The sequence below is a fragment of the Haliotis cracherodii genome, unplaced genomic scaffold (genome assembly GCF_022045235.1).
Source record: "Haliotis cracherodii isolate W230 unplaced genomic scaffold, xgHalCrac1.p SCAF_11, whole genome shotgun sequence".
In the NCBI taxonomy this organism is placed as follows: Eukaryota; Metazoa; Mollusca; class Gastropoda; order Lepetellida; family Haliotidae; genus Haliotis; species Haliotis cracherodii.
The window spans coordinates 20,566,808-20,590,589 of NW_027266266.1; the positions used below are offsets into that span (position 1 = coordinate 20,566,808).

At 39.7% G+C, this 23,782-nt stretch overlaps 1 protein-coding gene across 3 annotated transcripts in view; it reads left to right on the plus strand.

Moving 5' to 3' along the window:
• Positions 1–23,782, plus strand: part of LOC139456315 (sodium-dependent dopamine transporter-like) — a 127,931-nt gene that overhangs the window by 42,401 nt on the left and 61,748 nt on the right. Inside the window, exon 1 of one of the 3 annotated variants that reach the window (XM_071237943.1) lies at positions 8,921–9,456. The exons of the other annotated variants lie outside the window; for them this stretch is intronic. The gene's annotated coding sequence lies outside the window, so the exon portion shown is untranslated. Of the gene's footprint in view, positions 1–8,920; positions 9,457–23,782 lie in introns of those variants that run through there. 3 annotated transcript variants of the gene reach the window in all.

The following is a 23,782-nucleotide window of genomic DNA, read 5'->3' on the forward strand; positions in this document are numbered from 1 at the left end:
AGTGAGTGTGTGTGAGAAAAAGAGGTACAATGCAGTTTTTGGTGAGAGTCTAGATTTGATTATTTTCCAGGAGTTTCAGTGTGTCCACAGTGAGAATATGTATTAATATTGACTGTTTTCTAGGCGTTTAACTGCAGTGTACATTGAGAGAGTAGTCTTGATAGTTACAAGGGTCTTCAACGCAGTCCAACATTAGAAATACAAATCTATTCACACCAGCGATCTCAATGTAAAACTACAAACTGTTCTAGATTTTGTCCTAAGAGTATTTCTGTGACATGAATTTCCAATTTGTGTTCATACAACCTATGATTGTGCAACAACCATGTCTCATTTTACACTACGACATAGTCTGTCACCCAGAACCCGAAAGAAATAATTTATATCCAATACAGCCCATGCAAGTCTATAATATTTGGCAAGTCTAGATTAGTGCAGTATCAGGCTGAAAATGAAGAAAGTCTCTTGGCTCCTTCTTACGAAATTTTATCACATACAGTAAACTACGGTTATAAGGAACACGCTTATAACGAACTGACGGATATAACGAACTTACTTTTTGTTCCCGACTATTTGCTGTAGTTATGCTGTATAAAATTATGCTTATAACGAACTAAAATTAGTAGTCCCTTTGAGTTCGTTATAACCGTACTTTACTGTATATATTGTTATAAATTTTTAAAACTTTTTTTTCTGTAAAATATGTTTATTTCAGTGACTAGATGCTCGTCTAACTAGGTCAGTACTGCCAAGTTACTACATTTCTTCACATTTACCGTTACCCTTCTAATACATCACTATGTCAAGAGATAATCTCAGGTCATCGTGAGAGGACTCGTCCAACCCTAACACACTGGTGCTGTGTTCAGGGCATGGCCATGAATGTTAATACCTGCACGATGTCTGTGCTACTTAGTCAGGCGGTGTTCCCTGTTGCTCCATTAGTGAGCCATTGTAGGATGGCTTTATTAACCATAGTCATGACCCCCAAAGATATTTAGTCCGCAAATTAAACAAACTGCGAGTTCTGATGTTTTAATAACCCGGAGGAACATAACTAATTTTACCTGTTAGTATTGATCAAAGTGTTTATAGTACTTCTTAATGAGAAATCGGTTCGCGGTGATGGTCGGCGGCTTAAGTCTTATTTATTCGTTTACGCCCTGGTTAAGGATCACACGCTACTTAAACTTTATCAGATTCCATTTGGACCGTGGTATCAAATGGTAGCCAATAAAATAAGGAGTTTGTATGAGACAACAGAAGGGTTGTTATGGTCTCAGTAGATGGGAATTTAGTAGTGGAGTGAAGTGAAATGGGCTTAACGTCGCGTTCAAGATCATTGCACATACATAGTGTGTGTGTGTGTGTGTGTGTGTGTGAGAGAGAGAGAGAGAGAGAGAGAGAGAGAGAGAGAGAGACAGACAGACAGACAGACAGACAGACAGAGTGAGGTAGAGATAGAGTCTTTAGTCTGTGTCTGTACACAGAAACAATTGTTCACTAGAGATGCTGGATTGACCTGAAGAAAAATGTGGTGAAGCAACCGGTCCTTGTTTAAGCCCCTTAATGTCGAGCGCCAGGAAGGGTAACAACAAGTACCATGATGTTTTAGCGTCGTTTGGTATTCTAGGACTTTCGATGTAGTCTACAGCGCGAATATTTATTAATATTTGACTGTATTTTAACTTGACAGTGAAAATGTAGGGGATCGAACCACCGACCTTGTGCTCTTCCGGCAGACGCTGTATATAGACTACGGGGGCGGTCACGGGAAATACAGTGGCATATAATGAGAACAATGGATGGCCTCCATTATTTATTTTTCATAATTATTTTCATTAGTTCTGATCTCAATCATAGCACAAGCCTGCAACACTCATGTACACAAGAATTACTTTTCTCCATGCCATGCCATGCCATGCCACGAACCAAAGTGCGTCATACGCGGTGCCTTGACTCATCAGAAAAGATTTTTAAATATTGGAATTCATTTATATTCCTTTTTGTCAAATTGTTTATTTTCCTAAAAGAAAGAAGTCAAATAATTGAAAGAACCTGAAGATGAAATCTAATATGATTCTTCAAATAATACTTACGAGATTTATCTAATTGGATTTTTTAACCAAAAGACGTGACAGTGTCACGAAACCTGTGTAAATTGTTATCTATAATTATGTCACATGATAGTGCAGTGATAATGATAACTGGGTACGTAAATATATATAAAGTAATAAAACTGATTGATTGATTTACGATCATGGATTGGTCAGAGCCATATCAGCTCTCGTGACGATCTTCTTTTGCTGAAAACTGCAAATAACTAGACCAAATGGATTCAAACATGCAAAATTGATATTGGGCATGTTGTATCTATTTTTGTTATCAAAATGGTTCAAGGAAGCACGCGTGTTTAAGAAATAAAAGCGACAAAAATCTTTTCATAATCATAAGAAATCTCTGCTTGAAGCAGAGTCTATTGCACCATTCCAACTATATCAGGGGCATGTGTTTATGAATCACAATCAAATGGTGAGGATACGAGGTGTTCGCGAAAAGGTGGGTGTGTCATGTCCAACATGTGGCACCCGTCTAAACCACATGCAAAGGCAAGTCAATTTTTGAAGAAAAAAAAATATGGTGCAAATCAAAATAGGGAATTGCATTGGTTATAATATTAGTCACTGCTGTTCCAAATTTGGTATTGAACTCCACATGTCGACCGTAAAACATTTTCAAAACTTTACTGATGATGTTCGTAGAATGAGGGGGCATGGGTGGCTCAGTCGTCTTAGGTGGTTTCATTGGTCACTAATATTTCTATATAGCTCAGGTAGGTAAACCAGTGAAAGAGATTTGGCTATTTGTCCATTACTGAACCATTTTTGGCCAAATTCCAGTGTTTAGATTTTACCAATACGAGCAGAGATTGGCCTTTTTCTTGCTAAAAGGTCCCATCCACAAATTTCACATGTATATTATCTGTAAGGAAGTCAAGCATTTCCTATATTGTTTTCTCAACAAACTTCATACGACATTCGCTTTAATTCCTTTAACAAATTGACCCGTACCGTTGTAGATACGCGTTTTGACACATGCCCCATGACCACAGGCATGTAAAGTTTCTTTAGGTTTGTCGTGTAGGATGGTGGTAGGTACAAAGTTGAAAAATCAAATATTTTGAGGGAATAGAACTCGGATGAATGAAACGTATATTACAACAAAATAGTATATTACAACCGCTTTTCAACTGCTGGTGACTCAGGTGCTCGTCCATGCAGTCACAACGTGGAATAGAGGATGCTATAACAGACAAACAGACAGACAGACAGACAAAAATGCAGAAATTGTAACAATATCTTATACAGTCAGTAGGTTGCTCTAAGATATTTATATATTTTTGTTTACATTCAGACATATATTGGCTTACCATACACTAAAAACTTTCAAATATACATTCATATGTCATACATACAACATACGTCCATTTAACAAATTTGATAAAACACATGCCAAAAGTTTTAAAAAAGCATTTGAATTATTGGACTTCATCAACTGAATGAATAAAATGCTTTTATCATTTATACTCTTAAGTAAATCATAATAACACACTGCACAGAGCAATGCATCTCCCAGTTCATGGTGGTTATGACTGGGCGAGTGACAAAATACTAATAACACACTGCACAGAGCAATGCATCTCCCAGTTCATGGTGGTTATGACTGGGCGAGTGACAAAATACTAATAACACACTGCACAGAGCAATGCATCTCCCAGTTCATGGTGGTTATGACTGGGCGAGTGACAAAATACTAATAACACACTGCACAGAGCAATGCATCTCCCAGTTCATGGTGGTTATGACTGGGCGAGTGACAAAATACTAATAACACACTGCACAGAGCAATGCATCTCCCAGTTCATGGTGGTTATGACTGGGCGAGTGACAAAATACTAATAACACACTGCACAGAGCAATGCATCTCCCAGTTCATGGTGGTTATGACTAGGCGAGTGACAAAATACTAATACAGAACATAGGGTGCGTGTACAACTTCCTGTCGTGGTGGTTTCAGCTGGACAATCATGGCATTAAAACTAAAATAAAAAACTGCTTACTGTTAGGAAATTCAGATTTCACATTTCGACGCTTTTCTTTTAGACGTTTCAAAAGCGTCGAAAAAACATTGTCCACTGACAATACAGGGACAATTTTCGGGTTGGAAACGTAAAGTATGATTACATGATAAAGTAAAACCACACTGGTTACTCTATGTTTGTATGGAAAACAGGAAATTATCCATTCAGTGTCAGCTTTGTAATAGTTAATTTATTACAATATGTAGGAATACCTTCATGAAGTTAATCACAGACAGCAATGTACATTTATTTAACGCAATAATGGTATTAGGTGAGATAATGTCTTTGATTTTGAAAACCGTGTCGAAAAGCTAGCTGGGTCAGATTAGCGTCCAAAATGATTCGCTGTGACGTCAAAAATAGTTTTAGCATGACGTCAAAAATGAACATATACAGGCACTATATAGCTAAATAAATATATTCGAGACAGAGGGGCGTAAGGTGGTATGAACATATTCAGGCACTACATAGCTCAATAAACTACTTCGAGACATACAGAGGGATATGGTGTGATGTGAACATATACAGGCACTATAATGCTCAATAAATATATTCGAGACAGAGGGGTGTGGTGTGGTATGAACATATTCAGGCACTACATAGCTCAATAAATACGTTTGAGACAGAGAGGTGTTGTGCAATACCAACCTAATCAGGCACCATATAGCTCAATAAATAAGTTCGAAATAGACAGAGAGCTGTGGCGTGGTATGAACACATTCAGGCACCATATAACTCAATACATATTTTCGAGACAGAGATGTGTGGTGTTATCTAAACACATACAGGCACCATATAACTTAATAAATTTGTTCGAGACAGACAGCGGGATGCGGTATCATTCGAACAAATCAACAACTTCGAGACATACAGAGGGATATGGTGTGATATGAACATATATACAGGCACAACATAGCTCAATATACTACTTCGAGACATACAGAGGGATATGGTGTGATATGAACATATACAGGCACAACATTGCTCAATATACTACTTCGAGACATACACCGGGATATGGTGTGATATGAACATATACAGGCACAACATAGCTCAATATACTACTTCGAGACATACAGAGGGATATGGTGTGATATGAACATATACAGGCACAACATTGCTCAATATACTACTTCGGGACATACACCGGGATATGGTGTGATATGAACATATATACAGGCACAGCATAGCTCAATATACTACTTCGAGACATACAGAGGGATATGGTGTGATATGAACATATACAGGCACAACATAGCTCAATATACTACTTCGGGACATACACCGGGATATGGTGTGATATGAACATATACAGGCACAACATAGCTCAATATACTACTTCGGGACATACACCGGGATATGGTGTGATATGAACATATATACAGGCACAGCATAGCTCAATATACTACTTCGAGACATACAGAGGGATATGGTGTGATATGAACATATACAGGCACAACATAGCTCAATATACTACTTCGAGACATACAGAGGGATATGGTGTGATATGAACATATACAGGCACAACATAGCTCAATATACTACTTCGAGACATACACCGGGATATGGTGTGATATGAACATATACAGGCACAACATAGCTCAATATACTACTTCGGGACATACAGAGGGATATTGTGTGATATGAACATATACAGGCACAACATAGCTCAATATACTACTTCGAGACATACAGAGGGATATTGTGTGATATGAACATACACAGGCACGACATAGCTCAATATACTACTTCGAGACATACACCGGTATATGGTGTGATATGAACATATACAGGCACAACATAGCTCAATATACTACTTCGAGACATACAGAGGGATATGGTTTGATATGAACATATACAGGCACGACATAGCTCAAGAAACTACTTCGAGACATACAGAGGGATATGGTGTGGTGTGAACATACACAGGCACGACATAGCTCAATATACTACTTCGGGACATACAGAGGGATATGGTGTGATATGAACATACACAGGCACGACATAGCTCAATATACTACTTCGAGACATACAGAGAGATATGGTGTGATATGAACATATACAGGCACGACATAGCTCATTAAACTACTTCGGGACATACAGAGGGATATTGTGTGATATGAGCATACACAGGCACAACATAGCTCAATATACTACTTCGGGACATACAGAGGGATATTGTGTGATATGAACATATATACAGGCACAGCATAGCTTAATATACTACTTCGGGACATACAGAGGGATATGGTGTGATATGAACATACATACAGGCACAGCATAGCTCAATATACTACTTCGAGACATACACCGGTATATGGTGTGATATGAACATATACAGGCACAACATAGCTCAATATACTACTTCGAGACATACAGAGGGATATGGTTTGATATGAACATATACAGGCACGACATAGCTCAAGAAACTACTTCGAGACATACAGAGGGATATGGTTTGGTGTGAACATACACAGGCACGACATAGCTCAATATACTACTTCGGGACATACAGAGGGATATGGTGTGATATGAACATACACAGGCACAGCATAGCTCAATATACTACTTCGGGACATACAGAGGGATATGGTGTGGTATGGACATATATGCAGGCACAAAATGGTCTAATAAATAAGTTCGAAACAGACAGAGGAATATGGTGTTACATAAACATATACAGGTACAATCATTATGCAAAGTAAACGTGTATTTATTTCCGCCGTCGGTGAATATCGTGTCCCAGTTGATATTGTTTTATACGCAACAGTAAACCACGACTTAAAGATTTTTCCTATGCATTAATGCAAATAAGTGTGTTTAATGTCGATTTTATACTTACTATTTATCCTTCGTGTTTTTAAATGTCACTTACAGTGAGATTGGATCAATAAATACCACCTCAATCAAAACCGCCCTGACCTGTTTCCCAACCCTGAGCGTGGCCAAAATACACAGTAGCGTACTAAACATCCTTTACATTACAGTGTAGTCGATAGGTTGGATTCAAACGTCGTGGAGTAAAACAACTATTGGTACTAAGTCGGTGACATTTCTTCTCCGTCTTCTTCTTCTTACGATAAAATGATTTGAAATCAGAAACAGTATATATCTTTTTGTTGTGTTAGTGGTTTTAGTGAGTGAGTATTCCAGTTATATCGCAGCGTGTCACCTTAATGTTGGAGGAAAGCCCAAAGTGATGCAGGTCTCAGACGTTTATCACTTCGGTAAAACCCACGAACACGGGTGGGGTGCTGACAAATCTAGAAACATAATCGGGGCGAACCGGGATTCGAACCAACAATCATAGGTTTCTAGCGTACCCAAGGGACGCAACTCTTCACAGCGAATCGCGGCGCCTTAGACGACTGGACCACCCGTACCCCCGTTAGTGGTTTTAAAATTACTCCTTCAAAGTACATCCGGTGTAGAATTGGTCTTCAGCTACCCATACCTAACGGGATCGGTTGACATATATTTCATGGTATCCAAATTGCGTAGATCGATGCTCAGGATGTCACTCACTGGATTTTCTGGTTCAGACTCGATTATTTACATACCGCCGTCATATAGCTGATATATTGCTGTGTGCTTACTCACGTGGGAGGTATATAATTTGGTATATATTTGTTGTAAAAGTAGTAACAATAGATCAGCTGTAGATGAAATAGTTGAAGTAATTATAATACCCCACCACCACCAACAACAACGACAACGACAACACTAATACCAACTACTTACTGGAATGTCAAGCATGTTACATTCCTTATATCAGCTAACCCGGGCTTGACATTCCAGTAACCGGATTCAGGTTAAAAGCAAGATAGGCATACCACGTCATATGGAGTGTTGTAAATTCCTCAAAGTTTTGATTGTTGTTTAACGCCGCACTCAGCAATATTCCAGCTATACGGCGGTCTTAAAATAATCGAGTCTGGACCAGACAAGCCAGTGATTGACATCATGAACATCGATCCACGCAATTGGGATACGATGACATGCAGTCAGCGAGTCTGACCACCCGATCTGGCCCATGGGCGATATAGTGTAAATATTTAGTTTTTGAACAATTTTGTTTTCATTTTTTCTTCCCTGGTATGTTCCCATGAAAACAGCATGTTTAATTTTGTGAATAACTTTGACCGAGACTGGGCAAAGACCGTAGAGTTTCTGGACTTTTGGGTTTCCAGAATATATATAATTGCAATGTTAAATATAGTCACCGCCGTACAGTCTGTAGTTTTATGACCTAGGCCGATATTGTTTGCCGACAAAAAAAACACCTAAACGTTTCGGAAGCTGTTCCTATTTCAAGCAGATTGATACCACTACGGTCCTGATGTTTTTACAATAAACACTTCACCGTTTTCCAAACCCTTCATTCAAGGAGAAGTATTCTCAACCCAGTGAGCTAATTATACTTTGCCTTAGATTACATGTCTTTCTTTTTGAACCACAATGAAGTACATTCGCTGAAGCCCCATTTGGGCAGCGGTTCAGACTCTAAACGCAGGTGGGTGAGCGGGGCGGCATTTGAATGCTATGGAATTTGTCAGCATTACCAATTTTCCCAGCAATGACAGTGACCGTCCCCATTACTATACCGTTATCCCCAATCGATTGCTCTCATTTGCTTCAATCTCAATTCAAACTTCTGGTCATTTTTCTGAACGCTGGAGGGTCAGGGGTGTGTGGACATTATATCATAACATCCCCAGTGGCCGAGCACGACCCCGAGGAGGTCACTGGCGACAGCGGTAGTCCCCCAGTCTCCAATCATAAACCGTCTCTAAGTTCGATCACTGATCAGTCTGCGAATCAGCGTAAAGCCGTGAAGGGTGGGATTTCCTGATACCTGGGAGACTGTTATCGTGCCTGACTTTCCATGAAACGTGATCACAACCAGATTCGCGGCTGTAAAGCTAATATTTGACCCGTGTATTGTGGTCCTAGGATTATGCTGAGGAGGAATATAGCACCAAGTTGAGAAAGCTAGACTTCGGAGTTGGAAGTCATTCGTTTTATAAGTTGAGAGTTTTACCTCTAGGGTTTCCCGCCTCTAAGTAACAGGCTCTGGCGTGGCCACGTGACTTGCCTCTCGCAGCAGACGTCGCCCAACTGAGGCAGACGACAATTCCTAGTGGGACGTGAGTGATTGAAGAAGGCCGGTTTAGGCTTACTTGGATGGGCTTTCAAAGAGAAAGTGTTCCGGGCAGTATCTTACTTCAAAAAGTTATGAGTTATGTGGTCTCAAAGTTTCTGGATGTTTAATTGACGACGTCTGGACAACATTAGCGGCACAAATAGGATTCAAGGTGAGTTTAGCTCTAAACCTGGTAGGTCCTACTTCATTATTAAGACCTGCACCTTTGAAGAATTACCCCAACAAGGCATGCTGAGTGCGAACCGTCTCATTCTTTTTCTATGTCAACACAAATGATTATACAACCGTTTTCATTTATACAAGTAGGTCAGATGCGCAATTAGTGTCTGTAATTGCAATCATATGAAACCATTAGAACAATCACAAGCAGGGTCCTGGCGGAAAGGCGAAGAACGCTTTTAACGCAGAACCCCGTTGTGTAAAAAATACCTTGGATGACGGGAATAAAATCCCAAAACTCACGTATGTTGATATTTTGTATAATATCAATTTTTTGTAGTTATTGTTTAAACTTTTGTAATGCATTGTTTGTAAGTTTCTAGCTTGTCACATATTAAGTCCTATAACAGTTTTGAACACTTGGTTGCATCGCTGATTTTCAGGGATCCATTGATATAATTTTCCTAACTATTTTGCCCTTTACTCCCAATGGAATTTCTTTCGGCAGAGGATCTAGACAAAAGTTCTCTAGGTTTGACGTTCTATGTTTACAGAGGTGGAATTCTGCAATTTGGGTTTAAAATAAATGTATGAAACTTGAAGAAAGCATATTTTCCTTTGTGGTTAAACCATGCTCTCATTACGCATTCGTTGCCGTCGTTGTCGGCGCTGGTGCCGTCGGTAGTGGCTGACGCCGTCACAGCAGACCTCTATTTACCATGGCGATAAAATGAATTACATTCAAATGCTTTTTGCAGTTCGAATCAGTTCACGGTTCCATTAAGCGTATTTGTAATACATTAAGCTAATTGCCAGCGCTACAATGCGACCGGTATGATAGCAGGTGATACTGTTATATTTCGTGACGATTGTTTCAACGTGGATCAAGACATGAGTACGATGTTGTTAGTTGTTGTTTCACAGCTATTGATACAATATCATGAATTGTTCGGGTAATGAATAGTCCTTCAGAAGTAATCCCATGTAAGCTGGAGGCACTTCATTAAGGGGAAAACAACTCAGAGTCCGTCAACGTTATTTCTATGTTTGAACAATCATAGTTATTTCGATATTTGAACAAGCAGTTAGTTCTATATTTTTTCAATCGCGATTATTGAAATTTTAAATTTACCATTTCCAAATGTCATAATTATGCAGAAATTTTAGAAAGAAAGTGATAAATGATTTTTAAAATTAAAAAATATGCAAAAATACACAAATTTAAGTTTTTAATCTGACTTTGAATTATGTAGAAAATAGTTATCATTACAAATACGGAATTGTGAACTGTGTCCGGGGTCATGACACGGCCATGCATATTTGCATCTTAATGCAACGATATTTTGACGGCACTGATTTGCAATAAAAATTAATCCTAATCTGTTTTACGTCGGTCCCTTCAAAATGGAGCCGTCGGCGCACTAATTACGCTATTGATTGCCAAATCCTTACATCAAACATCCAAAACATTTCTGAATAAGATGGAAAATCGACTTCTACTCGTCTGACGAACGCTGTGCGAACGTGTAAAAATATTCACCATTTCAGCTGTGCCATGATAGACCAACAACTGGTATCAATCCACAGCCATGTTTATCAGTAAACAATATCAATTTATTTGAGCAATTGAACATAATGAAACTACGTTTAGCATCAACAGTTATAATTTGTCCTTCAGTACTGAACACTGAAGAGCTGCAATTTAAAAGATGAAGTTATATCATTTTTCACATAATGATACCGCACGAAACAATCGGTAAAGCAATGTAAATATTGGCGAAGCTGCTGTCAGAATTACGTGTGTCCTGATTTGCCAACGACAAGCACGCAATCATACGATGACCCCTTTTAAATAGAGGATGCATGGCCAGTTGTAGTTTCTGGACTCGTTGGCGAATGCAAAGTAGCACCATACGAAGCGTTATTGAGAATCGTTAAATTACTCATCCAAATAGTTGGTTCAATTAATCATTGGGAGCGGTTGATTGTAACATGCATCGTGAAGGAGACAATGTCGGTTTATTCAGTTTGATGTTCCAGTCGCCAGTGTTTTTTCAGTGAAAACTAGAGTTGTATGTCTCGATAATATGGTATTGTTTTAATGGGTCCGTGTACTTGTTTCTAATTTGATTACCATGTATTGCAATCACACAAACTTTCATCTTTGGTCGTTGTCCTTAGACGTGTATTTAGGTCATTGTTCGATGAGGGAGAAAGAATCAAAGTGAGATTTGATCTCTCGTTCAAAAGCAACATGAACGCCACTTCCGTTTCGACTGTGATTTCCGTGATAGAGTAAGGCTTCTGTAAACGATATTCACCTAACGTAAATCTGATGAGGTAATCCTGGGTTGGATGGATGGTATGAAAAACAGCTTCCAACGGATCATATACACACATGGTGGCCTGTGTTTTACGCTGACTATGGTACGTAGGGTCCATGATGGAATCGGTATCACTTAAATCAGATGTTTTGCTCCGATGCGATGTCTTTCTGTGTGAAGATCTGACAAACCACTACATTGGATGTCGCGTCGTGTGAACCTTCTCAACAACCAATGAGCGTCGAGACTTCTGCATTCTCGGTACAAATGAGCGAAGCATTTGGAGTAGCTTATTTGAATTATCTATTTCGAAAACGACAATGAACGGACAGTTCCGAATGGGAAATAATAAAGGCGGTGCGATAATATCGTGTCGACAGTTTTTCACTTGATTATCTGGTTTGTTTACAGAAAGCCGTCGCTTAGCAGGACTGCTGCTGTGCGGGGTCGGGCAACAAACACTTACATTTTTATGCAAATTGTGTGGGTGGCGGTGCTGCCGACAGAGTAGGGCATTGCTTCTATTTTTCACCAACACCTGGTGTCATTACTGATTTTCAGTGATTCATTCATAGACTTTTCACCACTATTTTTCCTTTTACGCCCAATGGATAATCGTAATTGCAGGGGTAGAAACTAACATATTTAGTCCACTAGTCCTTATAATGATAACATATAGCAAAACCCTTAAAAATGACAAATTTCTACTAAACCTTATGATACCTTAACTATTGGCCAGTTTGGCAAGGACTACAGGACTAGTGCCAATTTCTAACGCTGAAGTGGTTGTTCTCTGGCGTTGAAGTTAGATATCCATACATTGTCGTTTCTGATGGCTAGGACATCAACTTCCTAAAGAGTGTACCATCGAGAAAATGTATGCTCTCTGTAGATAAATTCGACGTTTCCAAATCGAGGTGGTTAAAAGGTGAAACCAGAGTAAAAAATATGATTTCGGATGCAAACTAAAAGTGATATTCACGGAAGTGAATACGCTTATTCTCTAAGCAGCCTGTCCGTCATACTGGTAGGTAGGAAGACAGGTACCAAACACTACCCCGCGTGCCATCGATTGCAGCTCCCATAGTTTAGCATCGACTTATGGCAGTCGTAAGACCGCCTCCATGGTCTAGTGGTAGAGCGTCCGCCCGGAGAGCGGAAGGTCCGGGGTTTGATCCCCGGCCGCGTCATACCTAAAGACGTTAAAAGATGGTACTTGTTGTTACCCTGTCTGGCGCTCGGCATTAAGGGGTTAAAGCAAGGACTGGTCGGCTCGGAGTCAGTATACTGTGTCTGAGTGGGGTATTCATGTTAAACTGCGGCATGGTATCTCAGTGGGCTAGCACTATAAATCAGTCCGGTCTAGTACAAGCAGCCACACACACGTGCATGCACGTCGCTATATAAGCGCAATAATCTTGGGCGCGATGTTAAACCCAATTTCACCTCACCTCATCTATGGCAGTCGTAGCGCTAATACCACTTCGTGGGACAGGGCCAGTTAACAGAAGAGCAGTTAAACGTCCCTACATCTAAATAATTTTGTCTAAATGAGAGTACGTTGTATATGTTTTGGATGTTAACGCTATCGTAAGCGGTATTTGAATCCAAAGGGTCAGTTTTATGCAGTATTTGAATTAAAAGTGTCAATTTTATCAAGTATTTGAATTAAAACGTCTAGGGGGACAGAAACACTCCGGACGCAGCACGTGGACGTTTATACAGCTTCATCAGAGTCCTAACAAACGAAGGATCATGTGGGGCCAGCCTGTTGCCGAAACGGCAATCAGCAGATCCTGGAGGGAAACGGAGATAACTCAGTACTGCGTGTTTTAATTCTTTTCACAATGGCTTTGGTTATAAGTTAAATCAGTCGTACACTGGTAGAGAAGTAATGTAAAATGTCGGATTAGTAAAAACGGAATTCCATAAAAAATATTTTAAGAACGTTTTACATCTAAGTGCACACGTTTCTTGGCTTCTTAGCTTGTCAAATAAACATGGTGTCAAATGCATAGTCGGGGTCAGAATAAGTTACACGTGAGTTGTTGGGGATGAACAGATCCGAAATACCCTATGTTCGTCATAAGAGACTATTAATGAGGATTGGTTGGCCACAATGTGCGACCTGTCTGATTGTGTGTAATCGTACTCCGGCGGCCATGAACGTTACTCATTCTATCAACCACTGTGATATTGCTGAACCCGTGAAGATTCGGGTTAGAACTGGTCTTTATCAACCCATGCTTGTCGTAAGTCAGTGAGTGAGTATGGCTTTACGCCGCTTTTAGCAATATTCCAGCAATATCACGGCGGGGGACACCAGAAAGGGGCTTCACACATTGTACCCATGTCGGGAATCGAATCCGGGTCTTCGGCGTGACGAGCGAACGCTTTAACCACAAGGCTACCCGACCTTCCCACTTGTCGTAAGACGCGACTAACGGGATCGGGTTGTCTTGGTTGATGCATGTCGATGTAACCCAATTGAGTGGATCGATGCTCATGATATCTGTACTAGACTCGTTTGTTTACAGACCGCCGTCATAGAATATTGCTGAGTGCGGCGTTAAACCACAAAGCTGAAATAAAGAAACAAACCGACAGCGGCGTAAAATAATATACCATCAATCTTGTTTTCATTGGAACAAACACTAAGATAATTCTTGTCCTTGACAACAATAACTTCCCGACCATGAAATGTCTGTACTCAGTCGACTCCTCGAGTTATTTAAACTTCAGTACATTGTATCTATGCTTGCATGTAAGTCCAACGAACGCCTGATTGCCAGGCCGTGAGCAATCCGCACTTAAGTATCATTGCCCGTGCTATTGACATGGCACTCAGAAACAACAGAAGCTGTTCTCATAAAACCGCAATATTGATCGACACCGATATTCCCATTTCCCCAATTTTCATTGTCCTAAGGCACTACCGTTTGGAGTTAAAGTAGATATGGCACCTACGGCCATATATCCGAGATTGTAAGCTCTGGCAATCCAGCTCTGAAACAGCCCATCGACGTCCTTACACACGGGTTAATTGTTGTACGATATGAACAAACCCACCAACGTACAGTATCAATGAAACTTTTCACTTTTATTGAGAACGACAATCAACATTGATTTGGCTTTGCTGGTCGAAGAGCGTCATTGTCATTGTTCTTGAGGGTTTGTCGCCACCCTCTCTTCGTGAACACGGGTATTTTTAGTTTATATCAATAGTTGGTACAGTTTTCCGTAGCTATGCGTTATATATTCCCATAGAGGCGTGTTATAACGTGTGTTAAAAGGCGTGTTATAACGTGTGGTTGCATGTTGTATTTGTGTTTAATGATCAACCAAGTGTATGAGGGCAAAATAAAGTACACCGAGGTATTTTATTAAATTGAAAAATGAAAAAACTGTTGTTAATGTTGATTATGTCTATTTAACCATCACCAATCCCTGCAACAGTTTGTAAAAAGTAATCTGTTTCTTGGTAATTTATGTAAAAATAAATTGATACTTACTGAGGTAAGAAATGAATTTGCAACCATATGACCCCTACCATGTTTGAAATATAAATTTCTGTCGAAAACGTAATTTTTTTTAGTTTCACAGATAATATGTCTAAGTGAGTGAGTTAGTATGGTTTTACGCCGCTTTTAGCAATATTCCAGCAATATCACGGCGGGGGACACCAGAAATGGGCTTCACACATTGTACCCATGTCGGGAATCGAACCCGGGTCTTTGGCGTGACCAGCGAATGCTTTAACCACTAGGCTACCCGACCGCCCCTTAATATGTCTAAGATACCCATCAGCAGTTATGTATTATTTATTTATTTTCAAAAGTTTCACATTATATATAAAAAGTTAAACCTTTCCTCCCACATTAAGCTGACACGCCGTGATATAACTGGAATACTGTTAAAAGCGGCGCTAAACCCAACTCACTCACTCACTTACTTAGTTTAAAGACCGCCTTCGTGGTCTAGTGGTAGAGCTTCCTCCCGGAGAGCGGAAGGTCCGGGGTTCGATCCCCTGCCGCGTCATACCAAAAGACATTAAAAGATGGTACTTCCCCTTACCCTGTCTGGCGCTCGGCATTAACGGGCTAAAACAAGGACTAGTCGGCTACGAGTGTACTGTGTCTGAGTGGGATTAAACTACGGCACGGTATCTCAGTGAGCTAGCACTATAAATCTGCATCAGTCCTGACTAGTACACGCACGCAAACACACAGTGGGCTAGCACTATAAAACCGGCATCAGTCCGGACTAGTACGAGCGGCCACACACATACACACAAACACGTGCATGCACGTCGCTATATAAGTGCAATAATTTTGGACGCGACGTTAAACCCAATTTCACCTCACCTCACTTTGTGTAAAATATATGAAAGTGTCAGATGATAACGATAATCCTACGAACCATAAAACTACATTCCACTGTAAGGACGGACTGTGTCCATTTGTGCGGCATTCATCCCGAGTGAATTCTAATTGTGAATGTGTGAGTTAAAAGCCACTTTCCACTTGTGACATTGTCATGTGCTGTTGTGATTACACGATGAATACATCCTGTAATGAGGGCACGACTGCGGACCAGCAATAACTCCCCATCATTAGGATACCTATATTCCCCGTCCCGCCAGTACAAGAAACGGCAATGTGAAGGCAGGGGGTACTGAGAATTAAACAGGGAAATACACTCAGGCTACATTATTGTTCAAGTCTCACAAAACACATAATTATTCATATGCCACAATGATGTCCATTTGCCATCAAAATTATGTTAAATAACATATTATTAATATAAAAGGTAATTAACACTCGTACCTTCTCATTAAATATACATATGATAAAATATCACAATATTACAGTCATCATTTGCAGCATCAGCTCACACATGCATGTGCTGTAATGTTAATCATGTACGCATATTTGATACCTGTTATACCATGCCTACACCATTAATAGAATATATAGCATCTGTAGAACAGTCAACAGATTTAAGCCTTGAATATCCCCACACTTATACGTGTGCTTTGTGGTGATTTAATCCTATCATGGCTGATTAGATTATTTTACATCTTTCGGTGAGGTTGGTGATTACGTGACAGTATTCTGTTATGTTGGGTTACAGCACAACTGGTCGACTTATGATTATGGTAAACATATCGTGCCTAAGCCTTAACATAAGGTTTGTTCCCTTGTTCCCCACCAAGGCTATGATACCCTTAAGTTTGACATTTGGCGTTTGATTGTTTGCAGCAGTAATCCCTTTCCTTACTAGCCCTACTACATGGCCAAACTACAGCCTTCGCCTGCTAATAAACACACCTGGTCAGTATGATAGCGTGTATTTGAAATTTCGTTTAAAGTGTTCATTAAGGAATTAAGAGACCGAACTTTTAATATTCGAGACAGGAAGATCCCAACCCTCTGGAACACGATAATGGCAAGTGCCTTATCTGCGACAATGAAATTTCGCAAAGTAGATACAATTTTATGAATATCAACTTCTTTATATACTATTAAAACTAGTAGTCCATAAAATTGTGTCCACTTCGTCAACCGTCAACTCCGGACTTAAGACCGACAAAATAAACCGATTTCCTGCTATTGGTGTATATCTGTCATTTTCTACTGTACTCTTTTGCCGCTTTGAAACTTCTTAACTACTTTCGTTAATGTATTCTCACCTATATATCATTGAACGGCTGTCACGCTATGATCCGCCATTTTGAAAATGGCGTTACGTTTTGCAGTAAAGTGGCACACTTGGAATGCTGTCAAATGTTTACATTTATTTGCAACAATATGTCCACGTGAGTACACTCACATAGGATAACCACCCTTCCAGCTTGATATTTGTGCTATTTCGACTATTATTCATAACCAAAACTGAGGGAAGACGTATCCGAGACAATAGCATTAGTAGGACACAGACAGGACCAGAAATAGAAATCGTTAGGAAATGTATTCGTAGATTAATATTTCATGAGAACATTTGTATCCAAATGAAGTGAGTGATTTGGGGTTTAGCGTCTGTTCAGTCATATCACAGCTTCCCGTCAGCTTAATGTGGGAGGCAAGACTGTAGAGGCACAGGTCGTAGACACTTTCAACCCGCGGTACTGTTGTCTAAATGCCGTAAATATTTTATTCTGAACTGGCATGTGGCAACAATGAAAAGGTAAGTGTTTTACAAAGAACTACATATAAGAATATAAAAAAGCGACAAAATCCGTTCCATGTCGAATAGAAATCTCATAAATACGATTCCGACAATATCATAAGCATGTGTTTATGAATCACTATCAAATAGTGATGATACCAGGTGTCCGCGAAAAGGTTAAACGTATATACGTAATACCCCTTTAAAAAACATGTGTGTGTGTGTGTGTGTGTGTGTGCGTGCGCGCGCGCGCGTGTGTGTAGGTGTGTGTGCGTGTGTGCGTGTGCGTGCATGGGTGCGCGTGTGTGTATGGTGGTGTCTGGTGGTATGTGTGTGATGGCGTGTGTGTCTTTGTGTGATGGCGTGTGTGAATGTGTGATGGTATGTGTGTGATGACGACGTATGTGTGATGGCGTGTATGTATGTGTGTGATGGCGTGTGTATATGTGATGGTATGTGTGATGGCGTGTGTGAATGTGTGATGGCGTGTGTGTCTGATGGTATGTGTGTGATGACGTATGTGTGATGGCGTGTGTGTATATGTGTGATGGCGTGTGTGAATGTGTGATGGCGTGTGTGTCTGATGGTATGTGTGTGATGACGTATGTGTGATGGCGTGCGTGTATGTGTGTGATGGCGTGTGTATATGTGATGGTATGTGTGATGGCGTGTGTGAATGTGTGATGGCGTGTGTGTCTGATGGTATGTGTGTGATGACGTATGTGTGATGGCGTGCGTGTATGTGTGTGATGACGTATGTGTGATGGCGTGTGTGAATGTGTGATGGCGTATGTGAATGTGTGTTGGTGTATGTGTGTGATGGCATATGTGAATGTGTGATGGCGTGTGTGAATGTGTGATGGCGTGTGTGAATGTGTGATGGCGTGTGTGAATGTGTGATGGCGTATGTGAATGTGTGTTGGTGTGTGTGTGTGATGGTAAGAGCAACGATCCATACCGTCTGGGTACGCTGACACACAATAAGTCCTCGGTTGCTACGGACCAATTCTAACCAGGAATCCCCACTTGTACCTAATTTAGTCGCCTCTTACGACTAGCAGTAGGATGCTGAAGACACATTCTACCTCCTGAGTCCCCACGGAGTGTCCAAACATGAAATTAATACAATTAGGATACCAGTGACAAGCAACCAGTCACGTCACCAGCCTGACCAATTGATCCATTTGGTCACCTACATAAGCATAAGCGCTTTAGACCTATTTTCTTCCCCGGAGTCACCACGAATAATATTCTATATATACAAATGAATCCCATCGGATGATGATGTGGGCAGTCCCCTGTGTAGCACGAGGAAATATTTAAATTGTTTTCAGTAACGATTGGTGAAATTACGTTGGAGCAAATGTTAATGCCTCATATTAATCATTAACAGAATTGTCTTTTGCGTTTTTCTGAATAATAATGATAAGAAGAAGAAGAAGCATGCGACAAAACCCTTTCCATATCAAATAGAAATCTCTATAGAAGTCCATTTTACGATTCCGACTACATCGTTCGCATGTGTTTATGAATAACTATCAAATAGTATGGATACCAGTTCCCCCGGCCCCACCGGTGGCACCCATCACAAACACATGCAAAGGAAAGTCAATTGTTCAACTACAAAACAAGGGAACATATGGTAGGGAATTGGATCGGACCTCATTTTTGTCACTGATGCGTCAAGTTTGGAAATGTTCTCCACATGTCTACCATAAAACTTTTTGAAAGCTATACTCAGGCCTTGAATGTTGTAACCGTGATCGAACAACTTCTGAGCAAGAGTTATATGACGCTCTTTGAAATAATGGTGGTAAGAACGTGCTCGGTTGTATCTCAACAGTTGTTGGGCATGCCAGCACTGGATTGTCTGGTCAAGACTCTACTGTTTAAAGCCAACGTCGTATTGGTAGGAGTTCTGCTCTGCGGCGTCAGGCAACAAACACTCACATTTTTATGCAAATTGTGTGAGTTGCGGGTTCTACCGGTAGAACGGGACAGGCTTGGGTGGTCACTGGTTTTCAGTGATCCATCCATATAATTTACACCGCTATTTTGCCTTTAACGCCGAATGGAATCTGTTTTGTTTGATAATCGAGACTGATTATTCTCTGACGTTAATGTTTTTATTGCAACTACATGCACGAATCATCAAGAAAGCAAACCTCAGAGGACATACTTCTTAGTGCTATCACGCTTGCCTGGGCATATGAGCCCTAAAAGCCGAATAAAGTTTTTTTCAAGAGACCAAATTTGCAATGCAAATGTAATATTGACTTTATGAAAGGAACGTTCACGCGGAATCCAAAGCATATAAATATTCTATGAATGTAAATATGACAATAAGAAAAAAAATGACTTTAAATATTTATATTGATTGTTGGAGACTGTGTACCAAGTTCCATTGGGAACCTTAATAGTCAAATATGAACAACAATTCCTCCGTGGAAAAGGGTTCAAACAGTGCCCAGTGGACATAGTTTCACAATTATCTCCAATTATTAAGCACAACAGATATTTCGATTTGTTCTCAAGCAGCCAAGAGCGTTGTACGCTGGGGCCAATATATCGACATGCTGCAGGGGCTGATCGTGCAAAGTGTAGAGCTTCTAGAAAGCCGTTTCTGTGTAACAACTGTGACTGTAGGTACAAACGAGATCAATAAAAATCAGGTAATGCATGTTGTGAAATTTGACAACTTGGTTACCATAGTAACGTCATGACTAGTGGCATCTATGGAAACAACAGAACATGTTAGATGAAGATTGGGATACTATAGCAGGGTTCTGGAATCTGGCGCCAGAGAATTTGGTATGGTGCATTTGTAAATGAAGTGAGCTCTTTTGAATCTAAATTTACATGTTTCTATTGTGTTATTGTTTCAAGACAAACAGAGCATGTGTACTTAAGGTTTATGACTCAAGTTATGTAGTCATATGATATCAATAATGCTTTGTGCTGTGGAGGAATATATAAGCCGGTTACTATAGAAGCGCTGACCAAAAACGTCAGGGTGTATTTGTATTGAGATTCCTATCAAATATTAGTATTAGTATTGTTCAGCGTCAGGCAAATCCACAATATTCTGTTTGAATACATTGCAATCGATATTGTTTTATGTCATTTACATTAGAATTAGTCAACGTAATATAATTATCGATGCATTGATTACTATACGTTATATTGCATATTAATGATACATTGCACGATTTGAAAGATTTTGTCGATAAACGTTTCAGGTCTAACTCGTGATTAACAGATACTTGACGTTTCTGCGCACACAGACGCGATAAAAAAACATTGATTAATGTGAAATGTTAGTCCATTCGACTGACGGTTTCATTCGAGGCAAAGAAATCGTTTCAAAAAACAATATTATGTGATTACAAAAAAAACCCACAATTTATTATGCAACAAAGCGAAATGTCCACAGAAGTTTCTAAAAACTACACTGAGCATAATACAGCATTGCATATTAGTCGACTGCAGTGCAGTCATGTTTTCACGAACTCCAGTATCTCGAATTACCTTTTACGTCGATTTAACCTGATGCTCCCAGCACGATCCGTATCTGAATCACGAGTCTTATTCTGTTTTCCTCGAACTACTGCTCAAAACAAGCTACGGAACACCCACAATTGGATGAATGTGTGTTATAACACCCACCTGCCTCGACAGCTTAACTCATGGAAACAAAGCGGGTGGTCTTTAACTTGTTTTGAGTAGTATAACTTCGGTGTTCCCTGGGACATAAATTGACGCGATTTTGTTGCATGGTTTATGTACCGGTATGAAAGACTTCACATTTTGACACCACAATGTTGAATGACACAACAACACCTTGCGTCCCACAGTTGATAATGCTTAAACGATCTTAACCCGTGAAATCATCACATTGGCTTTTATGCTGACTAATCCATCAAAGTGCGTGGTTACCATTGCTTGTAATGGCATTATCGATGACTCAGCAGGTGATCGACTTCAAAGGGTTTGATTACCCGGCGTACATCGACAGGACCATGGAGTCAGAGGTTATGTCAAAGGTCAGAGATTCGCCGATTTTGGCATAAATGAAATATTACGAGGACGAATTGTTCTTATGCAGTCAGTGACTTCATTATCCTCATATTCTATCACTCAGTCTCTTATATTGACAATATTCAGAAACGATACAAACTTATATATATTTTCGCATCCAAACTACTGTTTTTCGCATCCATCAACGCGATATATTGTCAAAGACGACGTGGCATTGTGTTCCCGGTAACTCGTATGTCGAACTACGGATATATCGATCTATGTCAAGTGTCACCACGACTGTTTAGTAATTTTCCATGTGTCATCACAAAGATATAAAATGTATAGGTTTGTTCCTTCCACTTTGATTAATCTGTGAGAGACAACGGAGGAGGTAGAGTAAGGAACCTTTTTGGCTCACGGGAAATGTCACGTTTGAAAAAATCAATCTTTGAGATATTGGCATGACATTATCAGACACTTTCAAATTGTTGACATCTATCCTTTTTTCTTTCTTACATTTGCAAGTTTTCGACTTCTGTCGTTGTCAAAATGCAAAAAATGAGATAAATTTGGCAGATTTTTAGGACTCAAAATGATAATTTGACCCAAGATGAATTAAGCAATGTATATTTATGGACACCAGCTTGGGGCATAGCTATGCTCGTGCTCAAAAATTAGAAAAAAATCGACCCATGGAAACCTCCAAAATATGTCTTTTTTACACATTGTATCCATACCTGTTTATTTAGTGATGGCATACGTTCCAAACCTGCATTTGTTGAAATGAACAATGTTTAGCTCTCGTCCATATGAACATATCTGACCGCTTTCCCAAGTTTCCAAGTTCCCAAGTTCTAAAAGGCTTGCTCAATTTTTAAATTATACAGAACCTGTGAGCCAAAACGAGCCCTTATCCGAACTTGTCCTTTGAATAGTTCTAATGCAATTCTGATTGTATATTGATTGTATCTTGTGAATAGCGTTTGATAGTGATTCAAAAACACATGATCCTGATATAAGCGGAATCGTAAGCGGGGAATCGTTATTTACGTTTATGTATTATTACAGCAAGATCTGGGCGTTACGTTTGTTTATTATTACAACATCTCCATCTGTGTGTTACGTTTGTTTATTATTACAACATTTCCATCTGTGTGTTACGTTTGTTTATTATTACAACATCTCCATCTGTGTGTTACGTTTGTTTATTATTACAACATCTCCATCTGTGTGTTACGTTTGTTTATTATTACAACATCTCCATCTGGGCGTTACGTTCGTGTATTATTACAACGTCTCCATCTGTGTGTTACGTTTGTTTATTATTACAACATCTCCATCTGGGCGTTACGTTTGTGTATTATTACAACGTCTCCATCTGTGTGTTACGTTTGTTTATTATTACAGTGTCTCCATTTGGGCGTTACGTTTGTTTATTATTACAGCATCTCCATCTGTGTGTTACGTTTGTTTATTATTACAACATCTCCATCTGGGCGTTACGTTCGTGTATTATTACAACGTCTCCATCTGTGTGTTACGTTTGTGTATTATTACAACATCTCCATCTGTGTGTTACGTTTGTGTATTATTACAACGTCTCCATCTGTGTGTTACGTTTGTGTATTATTACAACATCTCCATCTGTGTGTTACGTTTGTTTATTATTACAGTGTCTCCATTTGGGCGTTACGTTTGTTTATTATTACAGCATCTCCATCTGGCCGTTACGTTTATTATTACAGTGTCTCCATCTGAGTGTTACGTTTGTTTACTGTTACATCATCTCCATCTGAGCGTTACATT